The sequence below is a fragment of the Oncorhynchus gorbuscha genome, unplaced genomic scaffold (assembly GCF_021184085.1).
Source record: "Oncorhynchus gorbuscha isolate QuinsamMale2020 ecotype Even-year unplaced genomic scaffold, OgorEven_v1.0 Un_scaffold_7951, whole genome shotgun sequence".
In the NCBI taxonomy this organism is placed as follows: Eukaryota; Metazoa; Chordata; class Actinopteri; order Salmoniformes; family Salmonidae; genus Oncorhynchus; species Oncorhynchus gorbuscha.
In genome coordinates this window covers 1,688-16,020 of record NW_025751229.1, presented here as the reverse complement: position 1 = coordinate 16,020, position 14,333 = coordinate 1,688, and the positions used below count along the sequence as shown (strand labels likewise).

The 14,333-nt window shown below is 46.9% G+C and overlaps 1 pseudogene; it reads left to right on the top strand.

The window, feature by feature from the left end:
- The first annotated feature begins 146 nt into the window (after positions 1–146).
- Positions 147–13,613, top strand: LOC124029860 (annotated as a pseudogene).
- The last annotated feature ends 720 nt before the right edge of the window (positions 13,614–14,333 follow it).

The following is a 14,333-nucleotide window of genomic DNA, read 5'->3' as shown; positions in this document are numbered from 1 at the left end:
CTCTCTCTCTCTCTCTGTCTCTCTCTCTGTCTCTCTCTGTCTCTCTCTGTCTCTCTCTGTCTCTGTCTCTCTCTGTCTCTCTCTGTCTCTCTCTGTCTCTGTCTCTGGTCTCTCTCTCCGTCTCTCTCTCTCTCTCTCTCTCTCAGATGCTGGGGGCGTGTTCGTGCAGCATTTACCTGTTCCCTACTCCTTTCCCTCCCTCCTCTCCAATGATCCTCCTTCCTCCTCCCCCTCCCCACCTCTCCTCACCCCCCTCACCTCCTCCACCTGGACATTTCCTTCCCTTCCCGACACAACAGTCCAGATCGGTAAGAAACACATCTCTCTTGATTTTCATAATAATCAGGAGTTGTATTTATGACGTTTTCTCCAAGGATCCAATCTAGTTTTTGTTTTTAATGTCCGTGTTTTTCAAAGTACCCACTCTAGTTTGTTTTTTGAATATCATGCAATTAGATGTAACGACTCTTAAATACATTCTTATTTACAATGACGGCCTACCCTGTCCAAACCCTCCCCTAACCCGGACGACACTGGGCCAATCGTGTGCCGCCCTGTGGGACTACCCAGGCCCTCTAACCGTTAAGGTAGTGGTGCCGTCCAGGCCCTCTAACCGTTAAGGTAGTGGTGCCGTCCAGGCCCTCTAACCGTTAAGGTAGTGGTGCCGTCCAGGCCCTCTAACCGTTAAGGTAGTGGTGCCGTCCAGGCCCTCTAACCGTTAAGGTAGTGGTGCCGCCCAGGCCCTCTAACCGTTAAGGTAGTGGTGCCGTCCAGGCCCTCTAACCGTTAAGGTAGTGGTGCCGTCCAGGCCCTCTAACCGTTAAGGTAGTGGTGCCGTCCAGGCCCTCTAACCGTTAAGGTAGTGGTGCCGCCCAGGCCCTCTAACCGTTAAGCTAGTGGTGCCGCTCAGGCCCTCTAACCGTTAAGCTAGTGGTGCCGTCCAGGCCCTCTAACCGTTAAGCTAGTGGTGCCGTCCAGGCCCTCTAACCGTTAAGGTAGTGGTGCCGCCCCCTCTAGGCCCCAGGCCCTCTAACCGTTAAGGTAGTGGTGCCGTCCAGGCCCTCTAACCGTTAAGCTAGTGGTGCCGCCCAGGCCCTCTAACCGTTAAGGTAGCGGTGCCGCCCAGGCCCTCTAACCGTTAAGGTAGTGGTGCCGTCCACCGTTAAGGTAGTGGTGCCGTCCAGGCCCTCTAACCGTTAAGCTAGTGGTGCCGCCCAGGCCCTCTAACCGTTAAGCTAGTGGTGCCGCCCAGGCCCTCTAACCGTTAAGCTAGTGGTGCCGCCCAGGCCCTCTAACCGTTAAGCTAGTGGTGCCGCCCAGGCCCTCTAACCGTTAAGCTAGTGGTGCCGCCCAGGCCCTCTAACCGTTAAGCTAGTGGTGCCGCCCACCGTTAAGCTAGTGGTGCCGCCCAGGCCCTCTAACCGTTAAGCTAGTGGTGCCGCCCACCGTTAAGCTAGTGGTGCCGCCCAGGCCCTCTAACCGTTAAGGTAGTGGTGCCGCCCAGGCCCTCTAACCGTTAAGCTAGTGGTGCCGCCCAGGCCCTCTAACCGTTAAGGTAGTGGTGCCGCCCAGGCCCTCTAACCGTTAAGGTAGTGGTGCCGCCCAGGCCCTCTAACCGTTAAGCTAGTGGTGCCGTCCACCATTAAGGTAGTGGTGCCGTCCAGGCCCGTTAAGGTAGTGGTGCCGTCCAGGCCCGTTAAGGTAGTGGTGCCGTCCAGGCCCGTTAAGGTAGTGGTGCCGCCCAGGCCCTCTAACCGTTAAGGTAGTGGTGCCGTCCAGGCCCTCTAACCGTTAAGGTAGTGGTGCCGTCCAGGCCCTCTAACCGTTAAGGTAGTGGTGCCGTCCAGGCCCTCTAACCGTTAAGGTAGTGGTGCCGTCCAGGCCCTCTAGTGGTGCCGCCCACCGTTAAGGTAGTGGTGCCGTCCAGGCCCTCTAACCGTTAAGGTAGTGGTGCCGCCCAGGCCCTCTAACCGTTAAGCTAGTGGTGCCGTCCAGGCCCTCTAACCGTTAAGGTAGTGGTGCCGCCCAGGCCCTCTAACCGTTAAGGTAGTGGTGCCGTCCAGGCCCTCTAAACCGTTAAGGTAGTGGTGCCGTCCAGGCCCTCTAACCGTTAAGCTAGTGGTGCCGTCCACCATTAAGGTAGTGGTGCCGTCCAGGCCCGTTAAGGTAGTGGTGCCGTCCAGGCCCGTTAAGGTAGTGGTGCCGTCCAGGCCCGTTAAGGTAGTGGTGCCGTCCAGGCCCGTTAAGGTAGTGGTGCCGCCCAGGCCCTCTAACCGTTAAGCTAGTGGTGCCGTCCAGGCCCTCTAGTGGTGCCGCTCCAGGCCCGTTAAGGTAGTGGTGCCGTCCAGGCCCGTTAAGGTAGTGGTGCCGTCCAGGCCCTCTAACCGTTAAGGTAGTGGTGCCGCCCAGGCCCTCTAACCGTTAAGCTAGTGGTGCCGTCCAGGCCATTAAGGTAGTGGTGCCGCCCAGGCCGTTAAGGTAGTGGTGCCGTCCAGGCCGTTAAGGTAGTGGTGCCGTCCAGGCCCGTTAAGCTAGTGGTGCCGTCCAGGCCCGTTAAGGTAGTGGTGCCGTCCAGGCCCGTTAAGCTAGTGGTGCCGCCCAGGCCCTTTAAGGTAGTGGTGCCGCCCAGGCCCTAACCGTTAACCGTAGTGGTGCCGTCCAGGCCCTCTTAAGGTAGTGGTGCCGTTAAGGTAGTGGTGCCGCCCAGGCCCTCTAACCGTTAAGCTAGTGGTGCCGTCCAGGCCCTTAAGCTAGTGGTGCCGCCCAGGCCCGTTAAGGTAGTGGTGCCGTCCAGGCCCTAACCGTTAAGGTAGTGGTGCCGCCAGGCCCGTTAAGGTAGTGGTGCCGCCCAGGCCCTCTAACCGTTAAGGTAGTGGTGCCGCCCAGGCCCGTCCTAACCGTTAAGCTAGTGGTGCCGCCCAGGCCGTTAAGCTAGTGGTGCCGTCCAGGCCCGTTAAGCTAGTGGTGCCGTCCAGGCCGTTAAGCTAGTGGTGCCGCCCAGGCCCGTTAAGCTAGTGGTGCCGTCCAGGCCCGTTAAGCTAGTGGTGCCGTCCAGGCCCGTTAAGCTAGTGGTGCCGTCCAGGCCCGTTAAGCTAGTGGTGCCGTCCAGGCCCGTTAAGCTAGTGGTGCCGTCCAGGCCCGTTAAGCTAGTGGTGCCGCCCAGGCCCGTTAAGCTAGTGGTGCCGTCCAGGCCCGTTAAGCTAGTGGTGCCGCCCAGGCCCGTTAAGCTAGTGGTGCCGTCCAGGCCCTAGTTAAGCTAGTGGTGCCGTCCAGGCCCGTTAAGCTAGTGGTGCCGCCAGGCCCTCTAACCGTTAAGCTAGTGGTGCCGTCCAGGCCCTAACCGTTAAGCTAGTGGTGCCGTCCAGGCCCGTTAAGCTAGTGGTGCCGTCCAGGCCCGTTAAGCTAGTGGTGCCGTCCAGGCCCGTTAAGCTAGTGGTGCCGCCCAGGCCCGTTAAGCTAGTGGTGCCGCCCAGGCCCTCTAACCGTTAAGCTAGTGGTGCCGCCCAGGCCCTCTAACCGTTAAGCTAGTGGTGCCGCCCAGGCCCTCTAACCGTTAAGCTAGTGGTGCCGCCCAGGCCCTCTAACCGTTAAGCTAGTGGTGCCGTCCAGGCCCGTTAAGCTAGTGGTGCCGTCCAGGCCCGTTAAGCTAGTGGTGCCGTCCAGGCCCGTTAAGCTAGTGGTGCCGTCCAGGCCCGTTAAGGTAGTGGTGCCGTCCAGGCCCGTTAAGGTAGTGGTGCCGTCCAGGCCCGTTAAGGTAGTGGTGCCGTCCAGGCCCGTTAAGGTAGTGGTGCCGTCCAGGCCCGTTAAGGTAGTGGTGCCGTCCAGGCCCGTTAAGGTAGTGGTGCCGTCCAGGCCCTGGTTTTGTAATGTTGAATCTGCATTGTTACTACTTGGTTAAATAAGTTGCTGCTGTTCTGCTTAGTCACAGAATGGTTAAGTTAAGTCTCATATTCACATCTTTAAATTGTCTTCTATTTACTCTGTGCTCACTTTGACTTGAATTATAATTAGTGACTTGACATAACAGTTTTAGAGTCCATTATAAACTTCCCCCCCTGGCCTAGAGAACCCTTGAGACTAGAGAACAAGTTGTAACAGCACATAGTCTCCTTATGTATGCCTATGACTCTTCATAGCCCTTTTAATATGCCTATGACCCTTCATAGCCCTTTTAATATGCCTATGACCCTTCATAGCCCTTTTAATATGCCTATGACCCTTCATAGCCCTTTTAATATGCCTATGACCCTTCATAGCCCTTTTAATATGCCTATGACCCTTCATAGCCCTTTTAATATGCCCATGACCCTTCATAGCCCTGACCCTTCATAGCCCTTTTAATATGCCCATGACCCTTCATAGCCCTTTTAATATGCCCATGACCCTACATAGCCCTTTTAATATGCCCATGACCCTTCATAGCCCTTTTAATATGCCCATGACCCTTCATAGCCCTTTTAATATGCCCATGACCCTACATAGCCCTTTTAATATGCCTATGACCCTTCATAGCCCTTTTTGTATGCTTATGACCCTACATAACCCTTTGTATCCCTGTCATAGCCGTTGCAGAGGATAGAGAATGAGGTGGAGCTGCTTGGAGAGCACCTGTCTGTGGGAGGGGGGTTCAACTACCCTCATGGAGGACACCACCCCTCCTCCCTGCCCCCCTCCACACCCCTCCAGTTCCTGTCTCATCACGACTCCCTGTCACAGGAGCTGTTCGGAGTGGTAAGACGCCCCCCCCCACCCCCCAGCCCCAGTACCTCGCTCACCCTTCCTCCCTGCCCCCTACCCCCCTCCAGTTCCTTTCTCTTTCTTGCACGGCCACTCGTTTAAGTATTTGTATTTATTATGGATCCCCATTAGTTCCTGCCAAGGCAGCAGCTACTCTTCCTGGGGTTTATTATGGATCCCCATTAGTTCCTGTCAAGGCAGCAGCTACTCTTCCTGGGGCGTAATATGGATCCCCATTAGTTCCTGCCAAGGCAGCAGCTACTCTTCCTGGGGTTTATTATAGATCCCCATTAGTTCCTGTCAAGGCAGCAGCTACTCTTCCTGGGGCGTAATATGGATCCCCATTAGTTCCTGCCAAGGCAGCAGCTACTCTTCCTGGGGGTTATTATGGATCCCCATTAGTTCCTGCCAAGGCAGCAGCTACTCTTCCTGGGGTTTATTATGGATCCCCATTAGTTCCTGTCAAGGCAGCAGCTACTCTTCCTGGGGTTTATTATGGATCCCCATTAGTTCCTGTCAAGGCAGCAGCTACTCTTCCTGGGGTTTATTATGGATCCCCATTAGTTCCTGCCAAGGCAGCAGCTACTCTTCCTGGGGTTTATTATGGATCCCCATTAGTTCCTGCCAAGGCAGCAGCTACTTTTCCTGGGGTTTATTATGGATCCCCATTAGTTCCTGCCAAGGCAGCAGCTACTTTTCCTGGGGTTTATTATGGATCCCTGTTAGTTCCTGCCAAGGCAGCAGCTACTCTTCATGGGGTTTATTATGGATCCCTATTAGTTCCTGCCAAGGCAGCAGCTACTCTTCCTGGGGTTTATTATGGATCCCCATTAGTTCCTGCCAAGGCAGCAGCTACTCTTCCTGGGGGTTTATTATGGATCCCCATTAGTTCCTGCCAAGGCAGCAGCTACTCTTCCTGGGGGTTTAATATGGATCCCCATTAGTTCCTGTCAAGGCAGCAGCTACTCTTCATGGGGTTTATTATGGATCCCCATTAGTTCCTGCCAAGGCAGCAGCTACTTTTCCTGGGGTTTATTATGGATCCCCATTAGTTCCTGCCAAGGCAGCAGCTACTTTTCCTGGGGTTTATTATGGATCCCTGTTAGTTCCTGCCAAGGCAGCAGCTACTCTTCATGGGGTTTATTATGGATCCCTATTAGTTCCTGCCAAGGCAGCAGCTACTCTTCCTGGGGTCCAGCAGAATTAAGGCAGTTATACATTTTTAAAAACTATACAATGCATTCACAACATGTTACAATAACAGTATGTTATACACACACACACACACACACACACACACACACACACACACACACACACACACACACACACACACACACACACACACACACACACACACAGATGGAGAACAACATGTCCTCACCTCTATGAAGGGTTCTTACCGTTCCTTCCTCTGTCCCTCTCCCAGCCGTACCCCCACTTCATGCCTCGGCGAATCACAGGGCGTCGTTACCGCTCCCAGCAGACCGTGCCCCCGCCCCCCTACCACCCAGGCTTCCTGCCTTACTTCCTGTGAGTACTTCTTCTTCTCTTGTTGTTGTAGCATCACCTGGTATGCAGTACACGTTGGAACAAATCATGGGTTATATGGTATAATACTGTATGACGTTATATTAGTAGGCATGGTGATCATTTTGTTTATTCAAATGTACCTCCTCTCTCCCCTCTCTCTCTCCCCTGTCTCTCCACCTCTCTTCTCTCCCCCTCTTCTCTCTCTCTCCCTCTCTCCCCTGTCTCTCCATCTCTCCTCTCTCTCCTCTCTCCCCCTCTTCTCTCTCTCTCCCCTGTCTCTCCATCTCTCCTCTCTCTCCCTCTCCTGTCTCACAGGTCGATGCTTCCAGTGGGTCCTACAGTCGGTCCTACCATCAGTCTAGAGTTAGATGTGGATGATGGAGAGGTAGAGAACTATGAAGTAAGCTAGCTACATCCATATGGTCTAGTGTAGTGGAGGTAAGCTAGCCACAGAGCTAACTATACATCTATATGGTGTAGTGGAGGTAAGCTAGCCACAGAGCTAACTATACATCTATATGGTGTAGTGGAGGTAAGCTAGCCACAGAGCTAACTATACATCTATATGTTCTAGTGGAGGTAAGCTAGCCACAGAGCTAACTATACATCTATATGGTCTAGTGTAGAGGAGGTAAGCTAGCCACAGAGCTAACTATACATCTATATGGTCTAGTGTAGAGGAGGTAAGCTAGCCACAGAGCTAACTATACATCTATATGGTCTAGCTAGCCACAGAGCTAACTATACATCTATATGGTCTAGTGGAGGTAAGCTAGCCACAGAGCTAACTATACATCTATATGGTCTAGTGGAGGTAAGCTAGCCACAGAGCTAACTATACATCTATATGGTGTAGTGGAGGTAAGCTAGCCACAGAGCTAACTATACATCTATATAGTGTAGTGGAGGTAAGCTAGCCACAGAGCTAACTATACATCTATATGGTCTAGTGTAGTGGAGGTAAGCTAGCCACAGAGCTAACTATACATCTATATGGTCTAGTGGAGGTAAGCTAGCCACAGAGTTAACTATACATCTATATGGTCTAGTCTACTCTAATGTAGTGGAGGTAGTTTTAATGAACTACAGTCTGGTGTTGGCTGAACCATCTAGCCTCGTTAGTTCCAATAGATAATGCCTAGGCTTCAGCTCAGTGGGCTAAACGGATTCAAACCTGTTGATTGGTGTGTAGATGTACACTATGCAGAACATGATAGTGTCTATCAATCCCAATGCTGTTATGTCCTCAAGGCTGAAAGCACCTAAGGTAGATGGGAGGACAATAGGCTCTTCTCTGACCTTTAACCCCCCCTGTCTGACCTCCAGGCCCTGTTGAACCTAGCAGAGCGACTGGGCGAGGCTAAACCCAGAGGACTGACCAAGGCTGACATAGAACAACTTCCCTCCTACCGCTTCAACCCCAACAACCACCAATCAGAACAGACACTGTGAGTAGAGTCCCTTCGACAACCACCAATCAGAACAGACACTGTGAGTAGTCCCTTCAACAACCACCAATCAGAACAGACACTGTGAGTAGTCCCTTCAACAACCACCAGTCAGAACAGACACTGTGAGTAGAGTCCCTTCAACCACCAATCAGAACAGACACTGTGAGTAGAGTCCCTTCAACAACCAATCAGAACAGACACTGTGAGTAGAGTCCCTTCAACCACCAATCAGAACAGACACTGTGAGTAGAGTCCCTTCAACAACCAATCAGAACAGACACTGTGAGTAGAGTCCCTTCGACAACCACCAATCAGAACAGACACTGTGAGTAGAGTCCCTTCGACAACCACCAATCAGAACAGACACTGTGAGTAGAGTCCCTTCAACAACCACCAGTCAGAACAGACACTGTGAGTAGAGTCCCTTCAACAACCACCAATCAGAACAGACACTGTGAGTAGAGTCCCTTCGACAACCACCAATCAGAACAGACACAGTGAGTAGAGTCCCTTCAACCACCAATCAGAACAGACACTGTGAGTAGTCCCTTCAACCACCAATCAGAACAGACACTGTGAGTAGAGTCCCTTCGACAACCACCAATCAGAACAGACACTGTGAGTAGAGTCCCTTCAACCACCAATCAGAACAGACACTGTGAGTAGAGTCCCTTCAACAACCACCAGTCAGAACAGACACTGTGAGTAGAGTCCCTTCAACAACCACCAGTTGTCTCTGTTGTATTAACGTTGTGTCTCTGTTCCAGGTGTGTATGTTGTATTAACGTTGTCTCTCTGTTCCAGGTGCGTGGTGTGTATGTTGTATTAACGTTGTGTCTCTGTTCCAGGTGTGTATGTTGTATTAACGTTGTCTCTCTGTTCCAGGTGCGTGGTGTGTATGTTGTATTAACGTTGTGTCTCTGTTCCAGGTGTGTATGTTGTATTAACGTTGTCTCTCTGTTCCAGGTGTGTATGTTGTATTAACGTTGTGTCTCTGTTCCAGGTGCGTGGTGTGTATGTTGTATTAACGTTGTGTCTCTGTTCCAGGTGTGTATGTTGTATTAACGTTGTGTCTCTGTTCCAGGTGTGTATGTTGTATTAACGTGTGTCTCTGTTCCAGGTGTGTATGTTGTATTAACGTTGTGTCTCTGTTCCAGGTGCGTGGTGTGTATGTTGTATTAACGTTGTGTCTCTGTTCCAGGTGCGTGGTGTGTATGTTGTATTAACGTTGTGTCTCTGTTCCAGGTGTGTATGTTGTATTAACGTTGTGTCTCTGTTCCAGGTGTGTATGTTGTATTAACGTTGTGTCTCTGTTCCAGGTGTGTATGTTGTATTAACGTTGTGTCTCTGTTCCAGGTGTGTATGTTGTATTAACGTTGTGTCTCTGTTCCAGGTGTGTATGTTGTATTATGTTGTACGTTGTGTCTCTGTTCCAGGTGTGTATGTTGTATTAACGTTGTCTCTCTGTTCCAGGTGTGTATGTTGTATTAACGTTGTCTCTCTGTTCCAGGTGTGTATGTTGTATTAACGTTGTCTCTCTGTTCCAGGTGCGTGGTATGTATGTTGTATTAACGTTGTGTCTCTGTTCCAGGTGTGTATGTTGTATTAACGTTGTGTCTCTGTTCCAGGTGTGTATGTTGTATTAACGTTGTCTCTCTGTTCCAGGTGTGTATGTTGTATTAACGTTGTGTCTCTGTTCCAGGTGCGTGGTGTGTATGTTGTATTAACGTTGTGTCTCTGTTCCAGGTGTGTATGTTGTATTAACGTTGTGTCTCTGTTCCAGGTGTGTATGTTGTATTAACGTTGTGTCTCTGTTCCAGGTGTGTATGTTGTATTAACGTTGTGTCTCTGTTCCAGGTGCGTGGTGTGTATGTTGTATTAACGTTGTATTAACGTTGTCTCTGTTCCAGGTGCGTGGTGTGTATGTTGTATTAACGTTGTCTCTCTGTTCCAGGTGCGTGGTGTGTATGTTGTATTAACGTTGTCTCTCTGTTCCAGGTGCGTGGTGTGTATGTTGTATTAACGTTGTGTCTCTGTTCCAGGTGTGTATGTTGTATTAACGTTGTGTCTCTGTTCCAGGTGCGTATGTTGTATTAACGTTGTGTCTCTGTTCCAGGTGCGTATGTTGTATTAACGTTGTGTCTCTGTTCCAGGTGCGTGGTGTGTATGTTGTATTAACGTTGTGTCTCTGTTCCAGGTGCGTGGTGTGTATGTTGTATTAACGTTGTCTCTGTTCCAGGTGTGTATGTTGTATTAACGTTGTCTCTGTTCCAGGTGTGTATGTTGTATTAACGTTGTGTCTCTGTTCCAGGTGTGTATGTTGTATTAACGTTGTGTCTCTGTTCCAGGTGCGTGGTGTGTATGTTGTATTAACGTTGTCTCTGTTCCAGGTGTGTATGTTGTATTAACGTTGTGTCTCTGTTCCAGGTGCGTGGTGTGTATGTTGTATTAACGTTGTGTCTCTGTTCCAGGTGCGTGGTTCCAGTGTATGTTGTATTAACGTTGTCTCTGTTCCAGGTGTGTATGTTGTATTAACGTTGTGTCTCTGTTCCAGGTGCGTGGTGTGTATGTTGTATTAACGTTGTCTCTGTTCCAGGTGTGTATGTTGTATTAACGTTGTGTCTCTGTTCCAGGTGCGTGGTGTGTATGTTGTATTAACGTTGTGTCTCTGTTCCAGGTGCGTGGTGTGTATGTTGTATTAACGTTGTCTCTCTGTTCCAGGTGCGTGGTGTGTATGTTGTATTAACGTTGTGTCTCTGTTCCAGGTGCGTGGTGTGTATGTTGTATTAACGTTGTGTCTCTGTTCCAGGTGCGTGGTGTGTATGTTGTATTAACGTTGTGTCTCTGTTCCAGGTGCGTGGTGTGTATGTTGTATTAACGTTGTGTCTCTGTTCCAGGTGCGTGGTGTGTATGTGTGACTTTGAGTCTCGTCAGCTGCTAAGAGTCCTGCCCTGTTACCATGAGTTCCACACCAAGTGTGTTGACAAGTGGCTGAAGGTGAGACACAGATGGTGATATATTTATACAAGAGGCTTTATTTAACAGACAGATGGTGATATATCTATACAAGATACTTTATTTAACAGACAGATGGTGATATATCTATACAAGAGGCTTTATTTAACAGACAGATGGTGATATATCTATACAAGAGGCTTTATTTAACAGACAGATGGTGATATATCTATACAAGAGGCTTTATTTAATAGACAGATGGTGATATATCTATACAAGAGGCTTTATTTAACAGACAGATGGTGATATATCTATACAAGATACTTTATTTAACAGACAGATGGTGATATATCTATACAAGATACTTTATTTAACAGACAGATGGTGATATATCTATACAAGTGGCTGAAGGTGAGACACAGATGGTGATATATCTATACAAGATACTTTATTTAACAGACAGATGGTGATATATCTATACAAGTGGCTGAAGGTGAGACACAGATGGTGATATATCTATACAAGAGGCTTTATTTAACAGACAGATGGTGATATATCTATACAAGTGGCTGAAGGTGAGACACAGATGGTGATATATCTATACAAGAGGCTTTATTTAACAGACAGATGGTGATATATCTATACAAGAGGCTTTATTTAACAGACAGATGGTGATATATCTATACAAGAGGCTTTATTTAACAGACAGATGGTGATATATCTATACAAGAGGCTTTATTTAACAGACAGATGGTGATATATCTATACAAGAGGCTTTATTTAACAGACAGATGGTGATATATCTATACAAGAGGCTTTATTTAATAGACAGACAGATGGTGATATATCTATACAAGAGGCTTTATTTAACAGACAGATGGTGATATATCTATACAAGAGGCTTTATTTAACAGACAGACAGATGGTGATATATCTATACAAGAGGCTTTATTTAACAGACAGATGGTGATATATCTATACAAGAGGCTTTATTTAATAGACAGACAGATGGTGATATATCTATACAAGAGGCTTTATTTAACAGACAGACAGATGGTGATATATCTATACGAGATACTTTATTTAATAGACAGATGGTGATATATCTATACAAGAGGCTTTATTTAACAGTTAGACAGATGGTGATATATCTATACAAGAGGCTTTATTTAATAGACAGATGGTGATATATCTATACAAGAGGCTTTATTTAACAGACAGATGGTGATATATCTATACAAGAGGCTTTATTTAACAGACAGATGGTGATATATCTATACAAGAGGCTTTATTTAACAGACAGATGGTGATATATCTATACAAGAGGCTTTATTTAATAGACAGACAGATGGTGATATATCTATACAAGAGGCTTTATTTAACAGACAGATGGTGATATATCTATACAAGAGGCTTTATTTAACAGACAGATGGTGATATATCTATACAAGAGGCTTTATTTAACAGACAGATGGTGATATATCTATACAAGAGGCTTTATTTAATAGACAGATGGTGATATATCTATACAAGAGGCTTTATTTAACAGACAGATGGTGATATATCTATACAAGAGGCTTTATTTAACAGACAGATGGTGATATATCTATACAAGAGGCTTTATTTAACAGACAGACAGATGGTGATATATCTATACAAGAGGCTTTATTTAACAGTTAGACAGATGGTGATATATCTATACAAGAGGCTTTATTTAACAGTTAGACAGATGGTGATATATCTATACAAGAGGCTTTATTTAACAGTTAGACAGATGGTGATATATCTATATAAGATACTTTATTTAACAGTTAGACAGATGGTGATATATCTATATAAGAGACTTTATTTAACAGTTAGACAGATGGTGATATATCTATACAAGAGACTTTATTTAATAGACAGATGGTGATATATCTATACAAGAGGCTTTATTTAACAGACAGATGGTGATATATCTATACAAGAGGCTTTATTTAACAGACAGACAGATGGTGATATATCTATACAAGAGGCTTTATTTAACAGACAGATGGTGATATATCTATACAAGAGGCTTTATTTAACAGTTAGACAGATGGTGATATATCTATACAAGAGGCTTTATTTAACAGTTAGACAGATGGTGATATATCTATACAAGAGGCTTTATTTAACAGTTAGACAGATGGTGATATATCTATACAAGAGGCTTTATTTAACAGTTAGACAGATGGTGATATATCTATACAAGAGGCTTTATTTAACAGTTAGACAGATGGTGATATATCTATACAAGAGGCTTTATTTAACAGTTAGACAGATGGTGATATATCTATACAAGAGGCTTTATTTAACAGTTAGACAGATGGTGATATATCTATACAAGAGGCTTTATTTAACAGACAGATGGTGATATATCTATACAAGAGGCTTTATTTAACAGACAGATGGTGATATATCTATACAAGAGGCTTTATTTAACAGACAGATGGTGATATATCTATACAAGAGGCTTTATTTAACAGACAGATGGTGATATATCTATACAAGAGGCTTTATTTAACAGACAGATGGTGATATATCTATACAAGAGGCTTTATTTAACAGTTAGACAGATGGTGATATATCTATACAAGAGGCTTTATTTAACAGTTAGACAGCACAACTAGCTGAAACAGTGTTTTGATCAGGTATCAGGTCTTCCATTCTACGTTACAGTTGAATTCTACAAGCTTTGTCATGCACTGTAATGTGACCATCGTGCATGACTAGTAGAATCGTCTCTGTCTCTCTCCAGGCTAACAGAACGTGTCCTCTCTGTCTCTCTCCAGGCTAACAGGACGTGTCCCATCTGTCGGGCGGACGCCTCCGAGGTCCATCGGGATTCTGAATGACCTATGACCTCGAGCCCCACAGATCTAGGATCCGCTCAGCCTCCCCACATCCTAACCTGACCTAACAGGCCTTAGATCAGTGTCTTGGAGCAATGCCTCCCCCCTCTCCTCCCCTCCACCAAGTGAACTCTTTAAGAAATAGACTCTGTCTTCTTCCTATGATGATGGTATTCTAATAATGGCCTTTTGACTGACACACACACACTCACACACACACACACACACACACACACACACACACACACACACACACACACACACACACACACACACACGTACGAGGGGTGGTTGGACTTTTCCCCCTTTTGTACGGTCTTACCTTCCCGAGTCATGATTGGAGTTGTCATGTGAACGCTGTGGAGACACTCAGACGTGTGTCGTTGTCCTGACGAACCCAGTGGAGGAAATGGAAGCCCAAAGATTCTGACCATTATGACATCACCATCGTCGTCATCATCGTTGTTGTTAATATGAATATTCTGGTCGTGATGAATCAGTCAGAACCTGGATTGAGATGTGTTTTCACTCTAGTGGGGTTATAAAGGCGCTTTTTCTTCATTTTTACTTTTTTTCTAAAGTGTGTGTGCTGTTGCACTCCTACAAAACACATCTACAATGTGTGTCCATCTGAAACGGAGAGAGAACGGAGGACAATAGGATCTTTACATTGTTGTTAGTGTTGGTTTATGATCTGGGTAGAGGAAGGTGTGCAGATATATAGCGTTGTCAGTAACGGGGAAAGTGTGTTTGTGTTTAGAACACCAATGTGTATTATTTATGC